General features: G+C 37.5%; 1 long non-coding RNA gene across 1 annotated transcript in view; it reads left to right on the top strand.

Moving 5' to 3' along the window:
- The first annotated feature begins 1,502 nt into the window (after positions 1-1,502).
- Positions 1,503-18,030, top strand: part of LOC134344811 (uncharacterized) — a 45,509-nt gene continuing 28,981 nt past the window's right edge. The window contains exons 1-2 of the long non-coding RNA XR_010017529.1: positions 1,503-1,691; positions 6,309-6,362. This is a non-coding gene — a long non-coding RNA (uncharacterized LOC134344811). The remainder of the gene's footprint in view (positions 1,692-6,308; positions 6,363-18,030) is intronic.

Genomic DNA, 18,030 nt, shown 5'->3' with positions numbered 1-18,030 from the left:
CTGCTAACCTTTTGGGAAATTGGATCTCCTGTAAAGACAACAGGTCAAAGCACAGAACAGTTATCACTGGCTGCTTGTAACTGTTGTACAAGTGAATTAGAAGCTATGGATCTAGAGTAATCCTACATTACAATTTCCATCCCTGTTTCACAAGGCAACACAATTTAGTCCTCTATATTTTCATTGAATCGGAATATGGAATTTTGTTAGGAGCTCTAAATTAAGCATTTAACACTTTGAAATTACATCTGACCCCCCCACCCCACCGACCAACATGCAACATTTAGACATTGGGAAAAAGTAGATTCCAGATGGGTCATATATTTGAAATTTTAATCACATATTTTTCATGGGGTAATGGAGAATGTGACTGATGTCAGAAATGTTACATTTGCTCTCTTGTGCTTCAGTTTAGAACTTCCTTTCCCCCTCTTTTGTTAGAATTGTTATTGCAATATTACTCTTGCCATCTGAATCTCATTATTGTCATTTCTCAAACATTCTTTGTACACACATTGTTTTGTTTGGTGAATAAAAATATGTTACTGCCAACTTATTTACACCTCTGTCAATGCAAATAATGTACTGTGAAATATTTCATTGAGCTGGCTCATACATGTTGAATGTTACATTCTTAAATGGAAACATTTTAAATACTTCTGCATAGTGGATTTAATGCTGAATTTAATCAGATAGTTTATGCGTTTGCTGAATAAAATGCTTATTAATGATGATTGTTTTTTTTGTGGAATTTCCTGAACCTCAAGATTGAAGACAGTTCATAGAAAGTTAAATAGTCTCATCCATGCCTCGCTTAGTAATCTCACTTGCTTTTGAATCGATCGTTTGTTGGTTCCATTCCCAGTCTTAAGCTTTACTGCAAAGATAAGTGTATTCTGTCAGAGGCACTGTTACTTCTGTCAGATGTGGGATTGTGCCTTGTCAAGTAGGTGTTAAATATCCACAATTTTGAATAAATTATACCTGCTATGGAAGAATATTTATTCTACAGCTAGATTAACTAAAACAATATAGCTGATCAGTTATGCATTATGTCCATATAAGCTGCTATGCTTCCTACGTTACAACAGTGATCATACTTCCAAAGAATTTTATTATTTGTTGTGCTTTAAGATGACCTAAGACTGAAGGCTGTTACAAAGAGCAAGATTTTATTTCTCTTTTCACACCAGATATTTTCAGAAATCTTACATTCATAATCCACGGTACAGGACTCTGGGAATACTAGTCTCGCTCATGTTGGAAGTGTTGCTTTCTGATAAGACACATCAGCTGTATGTGAAATGTCCCATGACACTAGTTCAAAATAAAGCAGAGGAATTTTGCCAGTATTTGGCTAACACTTGTATCTCAACTACCATTAATATCACATTAACTGATCATTTCTCTATTATGGACCTTCCATTCCACAAGTTGGAAGCTATATTTGTGGACAAAAAATAGTGACTTTATTCTTAAGGTTATTCTTTGGATGGAAAAAAAACAAATCCTTTAAATATGTATGCATCACAGTGGCTGTGTATTTCACTCTGCTTCTGAAATTTAGTTCCATTGACCTAAATGGATCTGAATTTTGAAAACACACACAATGACTTTGAAATACAAACACTTAATTAACATGAATGAAAGATGTATTTCCACGAATGAATCTCAAGATATGAAAAGCAACTGTAAGTATCTTATGAATCCTGTTTACATTTCTTCTATTTGTGAGTAATAAGCAGTCGGTAAATATTGCAGTTGAAATCCACAGACATGGTCTCATGAAAATAGCCAAAATTATTTTGTTGCATAATTTGATCAAGGGTGGAATTACAGCAGTAATAAATGTAATTCTTAAATAAATACTAGTCTCAGGAGATGACTAGTTGTACTGCATGAAGTCTGCCGTGTTACAGAGAAGATGTAGGAACACAACCTCTAAATGCTTTCAAGTACAATTTGAAAATTGCATTGTTGCTACAATTTATGACCAATTTAAAGACAGAAATCAGAAAGGACTATTTGCTCCTATTGCATTCATGGGTATATTTGCTACACTCCTTTTGGATTCACGAAAAAGATCTGTTTGGAATTCCCTCTTTCTTTTATCATATGCCTAGAAGGAAGGAAAACCTCAAAAGTTAAATTTGAAATGTTACTAAACCTTTCACCCTGTTTGCATCTGATTATATTTATCCCAAACCAAGCTGATCTGCAACTAATTCAGTCACACAGCACTTGGGCTTTTCTTTTCTCTGCTTGATTCAAATCACATTGCTTTCCAACAAGCTTTAATTCAACAATAGGAAGTTGAACCATTTATTCAAAACTTAATAATCACAGTAAGGCTGCAGTGCTTTAAGACAGCAATTTTGCAGTGAATCAGGCACAAATCTTTAACATGTGTGAATTAAGCTTTAGTGCAAACAAGGTTTTTAAAATAAGTACTGGTTGGTCAAGGGGCCACTTGAAGATATTCAGAGCAAATGTGCAGTTAAATTGATCAGAAGCTGTAATTTTCTGCCTTTTCTTGGATTTTTAAAAAATAAGATGAAGTCGTAAGCCTACAGGCCTAGGTACAAACTGAAATCATTCTTTTGTTTTCAGTAGTCAAATACAATAGCATATGGTAGTTTGAGAGGTAGCTCACCGCCATCTTCTTGGGGGCAATTAAAGATGGTTCACAAATGCAGTAATGGTTTGGGACCTTGTTTAGGTTTGCAAAAATTATGAAGGTGAATTCTACTAGATGTTCAAGACATTAAGAATGTAAGCAATAGAAATAAAAGCAGGAACAGGCAATCACAACATACCTTTCTTCTTTAATGTCTTCTCAGAGGTCAATCCCATATTCATGGAATCAAGCTAGTAAATTTAAATTGTAGTGCATCCTAAAGGAGCACATCTTTCTTTGGTACAGAAACCAAACAAGCGCAGGCTCACTAAATCTATTTACCCTTGTGTCAGACTTTTTTCCTCAGTATTCCAAACTTTGCTGTAAAACTAACATCTACCTTCCTGTTGACTTCGTACATTTTATAAACAAGCACATTCAATTTTCTCAGTGCCTGAATATGTAACAGATTTTCACTATTTAAAATAAAATATAGTGCTTTCTCATTCACCTCATGGAAGTGAATAGCCTCAGAATTTCTGACACTTGTATTCCATCAATCATCTTCTTGCCCACTTGTTCAACCTGCCCTGCCTTTCAAGATTGTGTAACAACATGTCCTTAATATGGATTATTCAGTTTTCCTACTATGTTGCTATGTTGCTTTGTAATCTCTTTATATCTTCCTCACATATCACTTCCCTGACTAATCTGGATATGTTTCATTGTTTTCTAAATCTTGAATATAGATATAAGGGTTTAATATTGATCTACGTAGCACCATATTTGTGGCAGTCTGGCTTGAAAATGATCCACACATTTCTACTTCTTGCTTTTGATCATTTAATGAATTTTCTATCCATGCTAACATATTGTTCCCAGTTCTGAAGACCCTCACATATTTGCCCTGCTTTGTAACAATGTGATTTTTGTAGTTGTCTATCACCATGTCCTTAACATAGAATACACAATTTTTCCTAAACCTGGTGCCTTGCTAGCTAGTTTATGGTTCTGTCTTCCCTTTTACTACTTTACTGCTACATCTATTAACCCATCCCATCCCTACCACCACTACAAGCACATCAACCAGCATCACTTTATGTATGTACCATCAATCTGTGTATGTAAGAGTTACTTATACATTGCTTCTGATAAGATTGCTTTTATATTTATATTTATTGTATTTAGTTTGTTTTGTTATTGTGTTCTTTATGCTTACTGTGTCTTTTTTATGCTGCATTGGATCCAGAGTAACAATCTATTTCATTCTCCTTTACAACTCAAGTACTGAAGAATGACAATAAACAATCTTGAATCTTGACATCTGTTACCTAAAACTCTGCTGAGATGATCACAGCGTCTATGGAACATTGGAAGATACAGTCATGCACTCTTTACCTCTGCAGCTGCCTATCAAGAGATTTGTTCGCTGATAATCCCATCCCATAAATTACCCAGATATTGTTTTAAGGTCGTCATTCTCTTTTACCCTTTAGTTATGTAAGGTTTTTGCATACTTTTGCCTCTACGGAGAATACCTGCAAAATATGTGTTTAATGTTTCGGCCACATTGATTCTACATTCACCTTCACAAGTCAGTGTTTCCAACCAAAACATCGACTATCCTTTTGCCTCTGCAGATGTTGCTTGACCACTGACTTCCACCATAAAGTTTTTAATTATTATTTTGCTCCAGATTTCATCATCTGCAGTCTCTTGTACCTCTCTGACCTGATTCTACATTCTGATGTTCTGAGCCAAGGTCTTTTCTTAATGCTGTACTGATGTCATCTTTGATTATCATGGCTACCACACCACACTCCTTCCACTGGCACATACCCCACTCATTGTAATTCTGCCTGCCTTCTCAGTGCATAACCACTTGTGAGCATGAACATTCTGTTCCCTTACTTGGCCTTGGTCACGCTATACAGAATTTCTGTAAAACAGTTAGATCCAATCCATTTATCTCTATTTATGCCCCTCAACATTATTAATCCTTTATGTATTCAGATAGAAAGCCTTTTTGTTGGACTTTTTACCTTTATTCTGTGACCTTTCTCCCCTTTCTGACTCATTATGCACTATTATTTAGTCCTTTCCCTTTAAGTGTCTACCTTTGCCAATTCACTCCTCTTATTTACAATATGATTTTGTTTCAATGCTCTAGAGTCAGGGCTGCACATGCAGGCTCCTCCCAGTCTCCATCCAGCTAACAGGAGCCACCTGCCATTAGAGGACCGCCCCTGTCTGCAAACGGAGTAGCAGTATTTTTGCGCTGCTCTTAGTTTTCTTTCTCTCCCCCTAGTTTAAACTTTGAATTTAAATTTTTTACTTGCTGATTCTTGAGGGGGAACAATATGTCTATGTCTACGAGAAGTGGGAAGAATTTACCTGAACCTAGTGATAAAGGTAATGGGAAAGGAAAGGTGCAAAAGGAAGATCTGATGAAATGCCATCGTGGGCTGAAGGTATCGTTGGGACACTGAATTCAATTAAGGATGAGAATGGGCCAATTAAAGACCAACTGGAAAAGAATAGTAATGAAATGAAGTCATTTCTGGGAAAACTTAAAGACCTGGAAACTCAAATTATTACACATGAAGAGGAATTGAAGATAACTAAGCAAAAGTTGTCTGAAGCTACAACTTGTTTTGAAATATATCAAAATAAGATTATAGACCTGGAAACTAGGTCTCGACGAAAGAATACACGAATTGTTGGGCTGCAAGAAGGAGCTGAAGATGGAGATTTAACTGCTTACTTTGGTAAGCTTTTCTACACTTTATTTCCTACCGTTCTGTCAAAGCCGCCTGCTATAGAAAAGGCGCACAGGGCGTTTATCTCGAAATTGAAGGATTCTATTAAACCAAGATCTGTTCTGGTTTGCTTTCATCACTTTAAAATTAAAGATCAAATAATGCGACAGGCAAGAAAACAGAGGGTTTTTAGTTATATGGAATCTGAGCTCCACTTTTACGAAGATTATCCAAGAGAGATAATGGAACAAAGGTCAAAATTTGCCCTGGTAATGAAACAAGCATATGATAAAAAAAACTCTTTCCCTCTTTGAGGTATCCGACAAGAATTAAAGTTTTTCCTGCGAATTCTCCTCCTCGTACTTTTTTTGATCCAAAAGCTGCACTGGACTTTGTTCAGGCTTTCCCCGCCGCTGTTACTGATGCGCTGCTGAATGAACTATCTGAAAGGCTGTTTGGCTATCTGTATATTATTCGCATTTTGGAAAGAATATTTATGAAGATCATTTGTATATTTCATTGAGAGACCGATTAAAGAAGACAAGGAGAGTTGTTCATTATTGCATATTGTTGGTTTTCCTTTGGAAAGATTTATGGCTCAAGTATGACTGTCTAAATGATCATCTGAACATTCAGCTGAGAGAAGAAGATAAGGGGATTTGTTCCTTTAAATTAATACTTGTTTGTTTCTTTTTTTAATCAGCTAATTGGTAGTTTTTTTCCTACTAATAGGGATTTTTATATATTTTTTCTGTTTTATTATAACATTTTATAATTGAATTTAAAGCTTTTTTAGGGTATTAATATTAAACTTAAAGATGGCCCTGGTTTTTCTCTCTAAGAGATAACATTATTTTGGTTCTTTCTTGTTTATTAGTTGATGGAATGTAAATACCTTTTTTTGCTGAGACTTTATTGTTTTTTTTTACAAGGTCACTCTACTTTTTTACTAACGGGGCGGAGGGAAAGAAAACACAGACAGAGAGGTCAGTAGCTTTGAACTCTATTGTAGATTGCTTTCCTTTTTCAGGCTTCCGGGTGTGGGTGGGTGGGTTTAGAGTTAGGAGTTTTTTCCCATTAGGTGGTTCCGATGCATGCGTGTTTTTTATGTGGTTGTATTCTTCATCACAGCCGTTTTTGATTATCCCATATTGGTATGTGCCCTGCGCATGTATAAAGTAGAATAAAATTATAGTATGGTATTTAAACGGATTAATATAATAAGTTGGAAGGTACGTGGTTGGAATCATCCTATTAAATGAAAAAAGACTTTTAAAATTATTAATCGATTCCAACCTGATATAATTTTTGCTCAAGAGGCACATATCAGGGCGGGAGATCAAAATAGATTTTTTGGATGGTGGAATGGTTTGCAATTCCACTCTACTTCTCAGAGTAAAACAAGAGGTGTGTCTATTTTTATTAAACCTAATATATTTATTCAAGAGGATATTGAATCAGATTCTAATGGTAGATTTTTAATTGTTAAAGAGACGACCTGTAACAGAAAAGTTGTTTTGGTTAATTTGTATGGTCCTAACTTAGATGATCCTTTTTCTTAAAAAAGGTATTTGCCTTACTGCCTGATTTACATGAATATATGCTGATAACGGGCGGGGATTTTAACTGCTGCTTAAATCCTACGATTGATAAGAGCTCAACCAATCAACGACTTCCAAATCGATCCGCATCATTTATTATTTCCTTTTTGATTGATTTTGGGTTGATTAATTTGTGGAGGTATCTTCATCACGATAATAGAGAATATTCTTTCTTCTCACATGTTTATAAAACATATTCGAGGATCGATTATATTGTAATCGATCCCCGCTTCTTGCCTAGTGTTAAAACTTGCGAATATGATGCTATTGCTATATATGATCATGCGCTTCTGAGTTTGTCTTCTGAACTTGATGATGTCATTCTTGTCTGCCCACCTTGGCGCATGTCTCAGACATTATTGCAAAACTCTGACTTTGTCAGTTTCATTGAAAACCAGATAAAAGATTTTTTTCTTTTTAATGATATAAGGGGTATGTCTAAATTAATTATATGGGATACATATAAAGCATTTTACGTGGTCAAATTATTTCTTATTCAGCTAAACTTAAAGAACAGACTAAAGCAGAATTAGATAGAATTTCAAAACAAATTAAAGATTTAGATAATATCTATGCAATTTCCCCCAATACTGATTTAATTAAACAAAGGGTGGAACTTCAATCACAATATAACCTGTAATTAACTCATCCCATTGAAGGATATTTGCTTAAATTAAAGAGCCAATTTTATATGTTTGCAGATAAAAATAATACAGTAAACTGCTCGCATCTCAATTAAAAATGGCTGCAGCCAAAATCATGAAAATTCATAGGAAAGATGGTACCTTGGCTCAGGAATATGAAGAAATTAATAAGATTTTTCAAATTTTTTTGTGCTGAAATTTATAAATCTCAATGTCCGTTAGATTCCTCTGAAATGAATGCTTTTTTACGAAAGATTGTTTTTCCTAAAATCTCGGCTGAGGATCAAAAAACTCTTGATGCTCAAATCACTGAAGCCAAAATTCATAAAGCTATTTTTTCAATGCAATCTGGTAAGTCCCCAGGACTTGATGGCTATCCTGTAGAATTTTACAAAAAATTTGGAAAGTTGCTTTCTCTGTATATGTTGGAAATGTTTAAGGATTCTTTTGTGAAAAGTGACTTACCCTCTACTTTTTATGAGGCTTCTATTTCTTTAATTCTTAAAAAAGATAAAGATCCCACTGACTGTGCTTCATATAGACCTATTTCATTACTGAATGTCGACGCTAAGATTCTGTCAAAGATAATGGCCAATCGGTTTGGAGAATATTTGGGGTAAAATTATTTTTAAAGATCAACAATAAAGGGTCTTTATTCTTTTTCAAATGTTCGGAGACTATTTAACATTATATATTTGTCCTCTTTTAAAACTCCACAATGTGTTGTATCTTTGGATGCTGAAAAAGCATTCGATTGAGTCGAATGGAAATATTTATCCAATGATTCAGAGAAATTTGGCTTTGGTGCTAATCTTAATAATTGGATTAAAATGATATCATAAAGCCCCTATTGCTACTGTTGTCACTAACATTGTAGGTCTCCTTTTTTTTTCAGCTTTCACGGGGGACAAGGCAAGGTTGTCCATTAAGTTCTTTGTTGTTTAATTTAATATCAGAACCCCTTGCTCTTCATGAGGCTAAAAATATCCATGGGATTTTTGTGAATGAGACCATGCATAAGATCTCTCTTTATGCTGATGATTTATCGGTTTATAAATCTAACCCTGACGAATCTATTCCTGCCTTGCTAAAATTATTTAATGAATTTGGAAGTTTTTCAGGATATAAAATAAATGTTAGTAAAAGTGAATTGTTTCCTTTAAATGATTCTGTCTCTATATATGATAATACTCCTTTTAAAGTCACAGACTCTTTTAGATATTTAGGTATTATAATTACTAAAAAATATAAGGATCTTTATAAAGCCAATTTTGTTCCTTCAGTAGACTCTATGAAGTATTTATTTAGTAGATAGAGTCCACTTACATTTTCACATGTTGGTCATATTCATATAGTTAAAATGATGATTTTACCAAAATTTTTATATTTATTTCAGAATATTCCTGTTTTTTTTGACTAGGAAGTTTTTTGATCGGATTGATTCTATTATTTTATCTTTTATTTGGAATAATAAAAGACCAGGAATTAGTAAATGTCACTTACAAAATTTGAAAAATGATGGAGGTCTTGCTTTGCCTAATCTAAGAATGTATTATTGGGCTGTTAATGTGCAATACATGTCTTTTTGGTTATACTGGATTGATAAGAGTGATTGACCAATTTGGGTAGACCTGGAACTGAAAGATGTAAAACAGTTTTATTTAACCTCGTTATTGGGAGCTGCTTTACCAATGCAATTAGTTAAAGTTGTTAATTTAAACCTATATCCTGTGATTAAGTATTCTTTACAAATTTGGCTCCAGTTCCGCAATTTTTTAATCTTAAAAAATTTAAACTTTGTAGTTTAATTTATCGAAATTACTTTTTTAAGCCTTCTTTGAGTGATCCAATTTTTTTACTTTGGAAAAATAAAGGTATTAATACTTCTTTGGATTTATTTAAAGAAGATAGATTGATGTCTTTTGAGCAATTAATTGATAAATATTCTCTTTCATACTCACACTTTCTGCAATACCTTCAAGTTAGACATTTTTTACAAAAATATTTAAGTAACTTTCCTTACGTATTGGAGGCTGACCTGTTAGATACTATTATTAGTATGAATCCTTCAATCAAGTGTTCTATTGGAAGAATTTATAATTTATTATTACAATGGGATAAGCGTCCTTTATCTAAGATTAAACGGGAATAGGAAAAGGAAGCTAATTTGACTTTTATGACGGAGGATTGGGTGAAGATTTTGAAGTTGGTTAACTCTTCTTCAATTTGTGCTAGCCATTCATTGATTCAATTTAGAATTGTACATCATTATCATTTGACGAAGGAGAGACTTTCTAAAATCTTTTCTAATGTTGATAGTCATTGTGATAGATGTAAAACTGAGATAGCTACACTGACACATATGTTTTGGTCTTGTTCTATATTGGAACAGTTTTGAAAGTCAGTTTTTTCAACAATTTCTAAAGCACTTAAAATTAATCTACAACCTAATAAATTAACTATTAATTAACTATTATTTCCAAAATTATTTTTTGGAATAATTCCTCAAAATATTCATGGTATTTCTGTGTCTGACTAACATGTTATTGCATTTGTTACATTGATAGCTAGGAGGGCCATTTTGTTGAAGTGGAAGGATACATCAGCTCCCATTTTGTCACAATGGTTCTCTCAAGTGATGCTATGTCTTAGTTTGGAGAAAATTTGAAGTCGAACCTTTGAACCTTTATTTGATTTTGAGAAAAGATGGGGCTCATTTGCTCGTTATTATCATTTGAGCTAATTGATATAATTTTTCCATGATCTAATTGTAAATTTTTTAGTATACTTTCTTTTCTTGCTGACAGTTTGATGTTTATTTTTAGAAGCTTTTTGTATGACGCATGACTCCGGGGTTGTACACCTAATGGGTTCTTTTTTTTCTCACTTGTCTGCTTAGTAGGTTTTTTTTGTTATCACAAAATATTTTTTCAATCTTTAAGATAATGTCTTTTTTGAGACATTGTGAGTGTTGTTACTTCAATGTTCTCATGTTATTTTTTCTGTATAATATAACAATAAAAAGATTTAAAAATAAAGAAAGGAGTCACCTGCCACTCATTTCTAACTCAACACAGGCAGCCTATTTAAACCCAGCACTCATCTACAGTCCTTGCTCACTAATACGAATCAGCTAGCCTCAATCAGTTGCTCCTGGCTTTCAGCTATCTTGTTGTCTGTGGTGTTTAGTACCTGTTCTCTCTTTTTTTTTGTGGCCCTTTAGGGCTTATAATTTTGCAGTTTAATATTAAAGTGACCACTCACCGGTAAATTGTCTCTGCCGCTCTGCTTTTGGGTCAAGCCTCCTCTACATTTCTAGACAGGATGAGTGAACCAGTGATTGACCCAGCAGAGCTTACTTGCCTAAAGGAAACTGTTTGTCTCCATGATCAAATAATCCAGAAGCAGAAGGAAACCACTGACCATCTGCTTGCCACTCTCAACCAACTCTCCATCTTGATACAGCAAACCCACATCGGTCAGCTTCCTCCTTCAGAGATCAGGATTCTGGTACCCGAGTGCTTCGACGGATCCCCAACTTGATGCCGCATCTTCCTGTCCCAGTACACCTTGCACTCTGACTTCCATCCAGCTCATATTTTACAGATCAATCCAAGATTGCCTTCTTCATCTCTCTCTTGACAGGGTAAGCTCTGACCTGGGCTGCCACTAACTGGGACAATAAGATTCCCGTTTGCAACAGATATGAGGATTTCACAGCTGAGATCTGCCAGGTTTTCAATCATCCAGGAAGTAATCAGATGCTTCACCTTCATCAAGGCTCACGCTCAAGGCTGAATTACACTGTGGAATTCACAACACTCACTGCAGAGTGCGGCTAGAATGCAGAAACACTGCTGGCCCATTACCATCATGGCCTCATGGGCCACTGGAACCATCTACCCAGGAGATGCCCACCAACATCAAAAGCCTCATCACTCTGGCTCTCTGTATTGACAGGTGTCTTATGAAACAATCCTCCAGGGCATCAGCCAGACCCTCAGCTATGTTCCCAGAACCACTTTAAGCTGCGTGACGTTCCTCAGCATGTCTCCAGAGCCCAAGCATCTAAGGAGAGCTCCCTTAATGGCCCTAGAGTGTGAGTATCGGTGAAGAAAGAACCTGTGCAACTAATTTGGAGCAACTTGCCACTAACACACCAAATGCTCACTACGTCCAAGCAACAACACCAGATTTCTCATCACCAGAGATGAGAAGCCTTCTATCTGGCAAGCTCTCTCTAGCCCCTTGTTCCAGCACCATAGCCTGGCTCACATTCTCTGTCCTCCTCCACACCCCAACGTTTCCATGAGCACAGGAGGATGTGGTAGATTCCAGTGCAGCAGGCAGCTTTCTGGACTGGATACTCTGTGTGCAGCTTGGACGTCCTACTGATCCTATCTCTCATCCCTTCTATATCACAGCAATTGATGGATGTCCCTTGGGATCTAAGATGGTCAGAGTATGCACACAGTCTGTGGACATGAGCACTGGAGAGCACTGCGAATCCATTTAATTCCTCCTGATAGCCTCACCCAACACTTCTCTCATCTCCGGTTACTTCTGGCTCTAGAATGATAACTCTCACTTCACCTGGTTCACTGCTGAGTTCGGGTCCCACCTGCCTAAACACCATAAATCCTTGGCGATGGAGGAAACTCTCAACCTTACCAAGCTCCCACAAGAGTGCTGTGACCTTTCCACTGCCTTCAGTGAGAGGAAAGCCAGCACACTGCCACCTCACAGACCACACAACTGTGCGATTGACCTCCTCCCAGACACCGCCAAGTACATAATATCAACCAATTCTCCTTTGTCTTTCCTACCTGATATTTCTTCGAAGAATTCCAACAAATTTGTCAGGCAAGATTTTCGCTTGAGGAAACCATGCTGACTATGGCCCATTTTATCATGTTCCTCCAAGTACCCCGAAACCACATCCTTAACAATCGACTCCAACATCTTCCCAACCACTGAGATCAAACTAACTGGCCTGTAATTTCCTTTCTTTAGCCTCTCTCCATTTTTGAAGATGGAGTGCAAAGTTCCAATCTTCTGGAACCATTCAAGAATCTAGTGATTCTTGAAAGTTGATTACAAATGTCTCCACAATCTCTTCAAGTACCTTTTCAGAACCCTGGGGTATACACCATTTGGTCCAGGTGACTTATTTACCTTCAGGCCTTTTGGTTTCCAAAGAACCTTCTCCCTAGTAATGGTAACTACACACACTTCATGATCCCCGACACTGGAACTTCCACCATACTGCTAGTTTCTTCCACAGTGAAGACTGATGCAAAATACTTATTCAGTTCATCTGCCATTTCCTTTTCTCACATTACTACCTCTCCAGCATCGTTTTCTAGCAGTCCAATGTCCACTTTCGCCTCAGAATCAGAATCAGATTTATTATCACTGGCATGTGACGTGAAATTTGTTAACTTAGCAGTAGCAGTTCAATGCAATACATAATCTAGCAGAGAAAAATAAATAAATAAAATAAATAAAATAAATAAACAAGTAGATCAATTATGTATATTGAATAGATTTTTAAAATGTGCAGAACAGAAATAATGTTTTTTTTTTAAAGTGAGGTAGTGTCCAAAGATTCAATGTCCGTTCAGGAATTGGATAGTGGAGGGCAAGAAGCTGTTCCTGAATTGCTGAGTGTGTGCCTTCAGGCTTCTACACTTCCTACCTGATGGTAACAGTGACAAAAGGGCATGCCCTGGGTGCTGGAGGTCCTTGATAATGGATGCTGCCTTTCTGAGACACTACTCCCTAAAGATGTCCTAGGTACTTTGTAGGCTAGTATCCAAGATGGAGTTGATTGGATTTACAACCTTCTGCAGCTTCTTTCAGTCCTGTGCAGTAGCTCCTCCATACCAGCCAGTGATGCAGCTTGTCAGAATGCTCTCCACGATACAACAATTGAAGCTTTTGAGTGTATTTGTTGACATGCCAAATCTCTTCAAACTCTTAATAAAGTATAGCTGCTGTCTTGTTTCTTTATAACTACATTGATATGTTGGGACTAGGTTAGATCCTCAGAGATATTGACACCAAGGAACTTAAAGCTGCTCACTCTCTGATCCCTCTATGAAGATTGGTATGTGTTCCTTCATCTTACCCTTCCTGAAGTCTACAATCTGCTCTTTTGTCTTACTGACATTGAGTGCCAGGCTGTTGCTACAGCACCACTCCACTAGTTGGCATATCTCACTCCTGTACGCCCTCTCGTCACCACCTGAGATTCTACCAACAATGGTTTTATTGTCAGCAAATTTATAGATGGTATTTGAGCTATGCCTAGCCACACAGTCATGTGTATACAGAGAGTAGAGCAGTGGGCTACGCACACACCCCTGAGGTGCACCAGTGTTGACCATCGATGAAGAGGATATGTTATCACCAATCTGCACAGATTGTGGTCTTCCAGTTAAGAAGTCGAGGGTCCAATTGCAGAGGGAGGTACAGAAGCCCAGGTTCTGCAACTTCTCAATCAGGATTATGGGATTGATGGTATTAAATGCTGAGTTATAGTCGATGAACAGCATCCTGATGTAAGTGTTTGTGTTGTCCAGGTGGTCTAAAGCCACCTCTTTTGCACTTTATGTATCTAAAGAAGCTTTTGGTATCCTCTTGTTATTATTGGCTAGCTTACTTTAGTATTCCATCTTTACCTTCTTAATAACTTTTTAGTTGCCTTCTGTTGGTCTTTAAAAACTTCTTAATCCTCTAAATGCCCACTAATTTTTGCTCTATGATATGCCCTCTCTTTGACTTCCCTTGTTAGCCATGGTTGTGATATCTTAGATCATAAGACCATAAAACATGGGAGCAGAATTAGGCCAGCTGGCCCATCGAGTCTGCTCCACCATTCAGTCATGACTGATCCTTTTTTTTCTCCTCCTCAACCCCAGTTTCTGGCCTTCTCCCCATAAACTTTGATGCCATGTCCAATCAAGAGCCTATCAGTCTCTGCCTTAAATATATCCAACAACCTGGCCTCCACAGCTGCATGTGGCAACAAATTCCACAAATTCACCACCGTTTGGCTAAGGAAATTTCCCAGCATCTCTGTTTTGAATAAACGTCACTCTATCCTGAGGCTGTGCCCTCTTGTCCTAGACTCTCCCACCATGGGAAGCATCCTTTCCACATCTACTCTGTCTAGGTCTTTCAACATTTGAAAGGTTTCAATGAGATCCCCCCTCATCCTTCTGAATTCCAATAAGTACTGACCCAGAGCCATCAAACATTCTTCGTATGATAACCCTTTCATCCCTGGAATCATCCTTGTGAACCTCTTCTGGACCCTCTCCAATGCCAGCACATCTTTTATAAGATGAGGGGCCCAAAACTGTTCACAATACTCGAGGTGAGGCCTCACCAGTGCCTTATAAAGCCTCAGCATCACATCCTTGCTCTTGTATTCTAGACCTCTTGAAATGAATGCTAACATAGCATTTGCCTTCCTCACCACCGACTCAACCTGCAAGTGATCTGGTTCATTACACAACACCCAATCCAGATACCCTAGTGAGCTCAACCACAAGCTGCTCTAAAAAGCCATCTTATAGACTTTCTACAAAATCCCCCTTTTGAAATTTTGCACTAACCTGATTTTCCCAGTCTACCTACATATTGAATTCCCCTTGACTATTGCAACATTGCCCTTTCAGCATGAATTTTCTATCTCCCATTGTAACTTGTAGACTGTATCCTTAGTACTGTTTGGTGGTCTATATATAACTCCCATCAGCATCTTTTTAGCCTTGTAATCCCTTTGCTCTACCTACAATGATTTAACACCTTCCAACCCTACGTCACCTCTTTCTAATGATTTGATTTTGTTTTTTACCAACAGGGCCAGGCCTCCGCCTCTGCCTTCCTGCCTTTCCATTTGATATAATGTGTATCCTTAGATATTAATCTCCCAGCTATAATCTTCTTTCAGCCATTCTTCAGTGATGCATGCAACAGCATACATGCCAATATGTAACTGTGCTCCAAGTTCATCAGCCTTAATCCATATATTTTGCGCATTCTAATATAACACCTTCAGTCCTGTGTTCACTCTTTTCGATTATGTCTGCCTTTTACATTGCAGCTCATCATTCTGACTATAATTTTGCTCTAACATCAGCCTCTTCTTTCTAGAAATCTCACTACACGTCACCTCTGTAAATCAACTACCTCATCTTCAGCAATATCGGTCTGGTTCCCATTCCCCTGCCAAATTAGGAACCTTGGATGGTGGTAGGTAGTCCAATGTACATGGTTTACCACTTGATGGATTCACATCACTGTGGATGTTGTTCCTTGCCGATGGGCAAAGGTATAGCTCAGAGGGGAGGTCTTGGGCACCATCCAGTTTCATCTCCGATCAATCATTCATCAAGGATTTCCACTGGACCTACCCAGATCATTCTGGGCCATTGAGGGCCAGCCATGGAATATAGATCCTGGCAGGCATGAACATACAAGCTCCTCCCAGTGTCCATCCAGCTAATAGGAGTCACCTGCCATTCATTTCTAACTCATCACCTGCAGCCAAATTAAGCCCAGCTTTCATCCACAGTCCTGTTCACTCATCAAACCTGCCGGTGTTGACCATTTTCTCCTACCCTTCAGTCACACAGATGCCTATAGTGTTTAGTACCTATTCTCTCTGGTTTCATGGCCCTTCGTGACTTATTTTGCTGTTTTTTTATCACTCACTGCTAAATCCTCCCCTCTGTTCTGCTTTTGGGCCAAGCCGCCTCCTACATTTCTTTCCATCTGGTATTCATCTGTAGCTATGTCTCTTGAAGTTAATATAACTTTTTACCATATTGTAATCACTTTTCCCTTAATAAGTGATTCTGATCCATAACATAAGTCAAGCTTTTGTATGACTTGTTGATAACTTGATCCAAGAAATAGTTCTCCAGCAAAATGCCCTAGTGTAATAATTCATTGAAACAGCTGGAGAACTCCATGGTTTTGTCAATGATAGTGGCAAATAATTCCCCACTCCCATTTCAGTAAATTGAATACATTTTACTTTTTTTGTTGAGATCAACACATCTGGACCATTCTAATTTTGTCAGCATAAGGGGATACTGTGTGCGTCTGGTATTTTAATTGATCCACCTATAAATATGAACAAGGTATAAAATCGGGTGGGATAAATACCAAATTTTCCACAACCCTGGCCAATCCCTCAGCAGTAGTTTTATAACTGTGGTTTTGTCAATCACACTTATTTATAAAGTATTGCTGCAGTAACTGCATATTAATATCGGTGAGTGCAAAAATATGCAACAATGTATTTTACAGTACGTAAATTAGTTCAAAGGTTCATTTTACTATCGAAGCACACAACTCTGAAAATCGTCAAATCTCCGGGTAGCCATGAAACCAAGAAAGAAAATAAAGGCAGCATGATCATGAACCCCCCCCCAATCCCATCTCCCCCCCAAAAAAACGAACACAAATGGAACATGCACATCAACCCCCAACTCCCTCCTCCCTCACAAAAAACAAACAAGATGGATCAGGCTCATTGATCCCTAAATCTCTCCTCCTGCACAAAAAAAACAAGCAAAACAGATCACTTACATCGACCCCCAAGTCACCCACCCCTCATAAAAATCGTGAATATTGGGCGAAAAAACACAAAATATAAAAACTATAAGACTGAAAGAAAGATTTTGAAGTCCAAGCCCACATCTGAACACAGGAAAAAAAACCTGGGCAACACTCTCCAGGCACAGCTGGCTGTCCCCTCTTTGGTACAGAACCACTGATCAAAAGGCAAGCAGCCAGCATTTACCCTCCACACTCGCTTCGATGCTTCATTCACACTCACAGCTTTAATTGGCGGACAATGGAAGCTATAATTGGTGAAATGGAGCCAAACATTGGCTTGTACACCATCTTAAAGCCTGCCTGGTACAAGATTCGCGTATCCTGCCTCTGCCTCCCAGAATCCTCTCGGAGACTGCAGAGCGCTGGAACACTGAAACGATCTCCAAAGTTCCGCACTCCCCTTGGTGTTTCAATCACTGTTGTCACGTTAATCAGCGATCAGTGGAAGCTATAATCGGTGAAATGGTCTCAAACTTTGGCTTGCACGCCACCCTGCAGCCTTCTCGTCGTAAGGTACCAGAAATAATAACATTAATATATCAAAATTCAAAGTCTTCACTCTGTCGATACAAAAGCTGTTCCATAAAGTTACTCAGAAAAAGGGCCAATAACTATGGAGCACTCTGTCTGAACTTGATAGTTGGGTAAATTCTAGAAATGGAGATCTGGGATGGAATTAGCAGTTACTTGTAAACATGGAGTGATGGTGTACAATTATTAAAGTCAAATATTACAGTGAAATAACAGCAAAGTTTGATGAGGGAAATATAGCT

This window comes from Mobula hypostoma, chromosome 4 (genome assembly GCF_963921235.1).
Source record: "Mobula hypostoma chromosome 4, sMobHyp1.1, whole genome shotgun sequence".
Classification (NCBI taxonomy): Eukaryota; Metazoa; Chordata; class Chondrichthyes; order Myliobatiformes; family Myliobatidae; genus Mobula; species Mobula hypostoma.
Note: the sequence above shows the minus strand (reverse complement) of the source record. Positions and strands in the feature narration are given on the sequence as shown.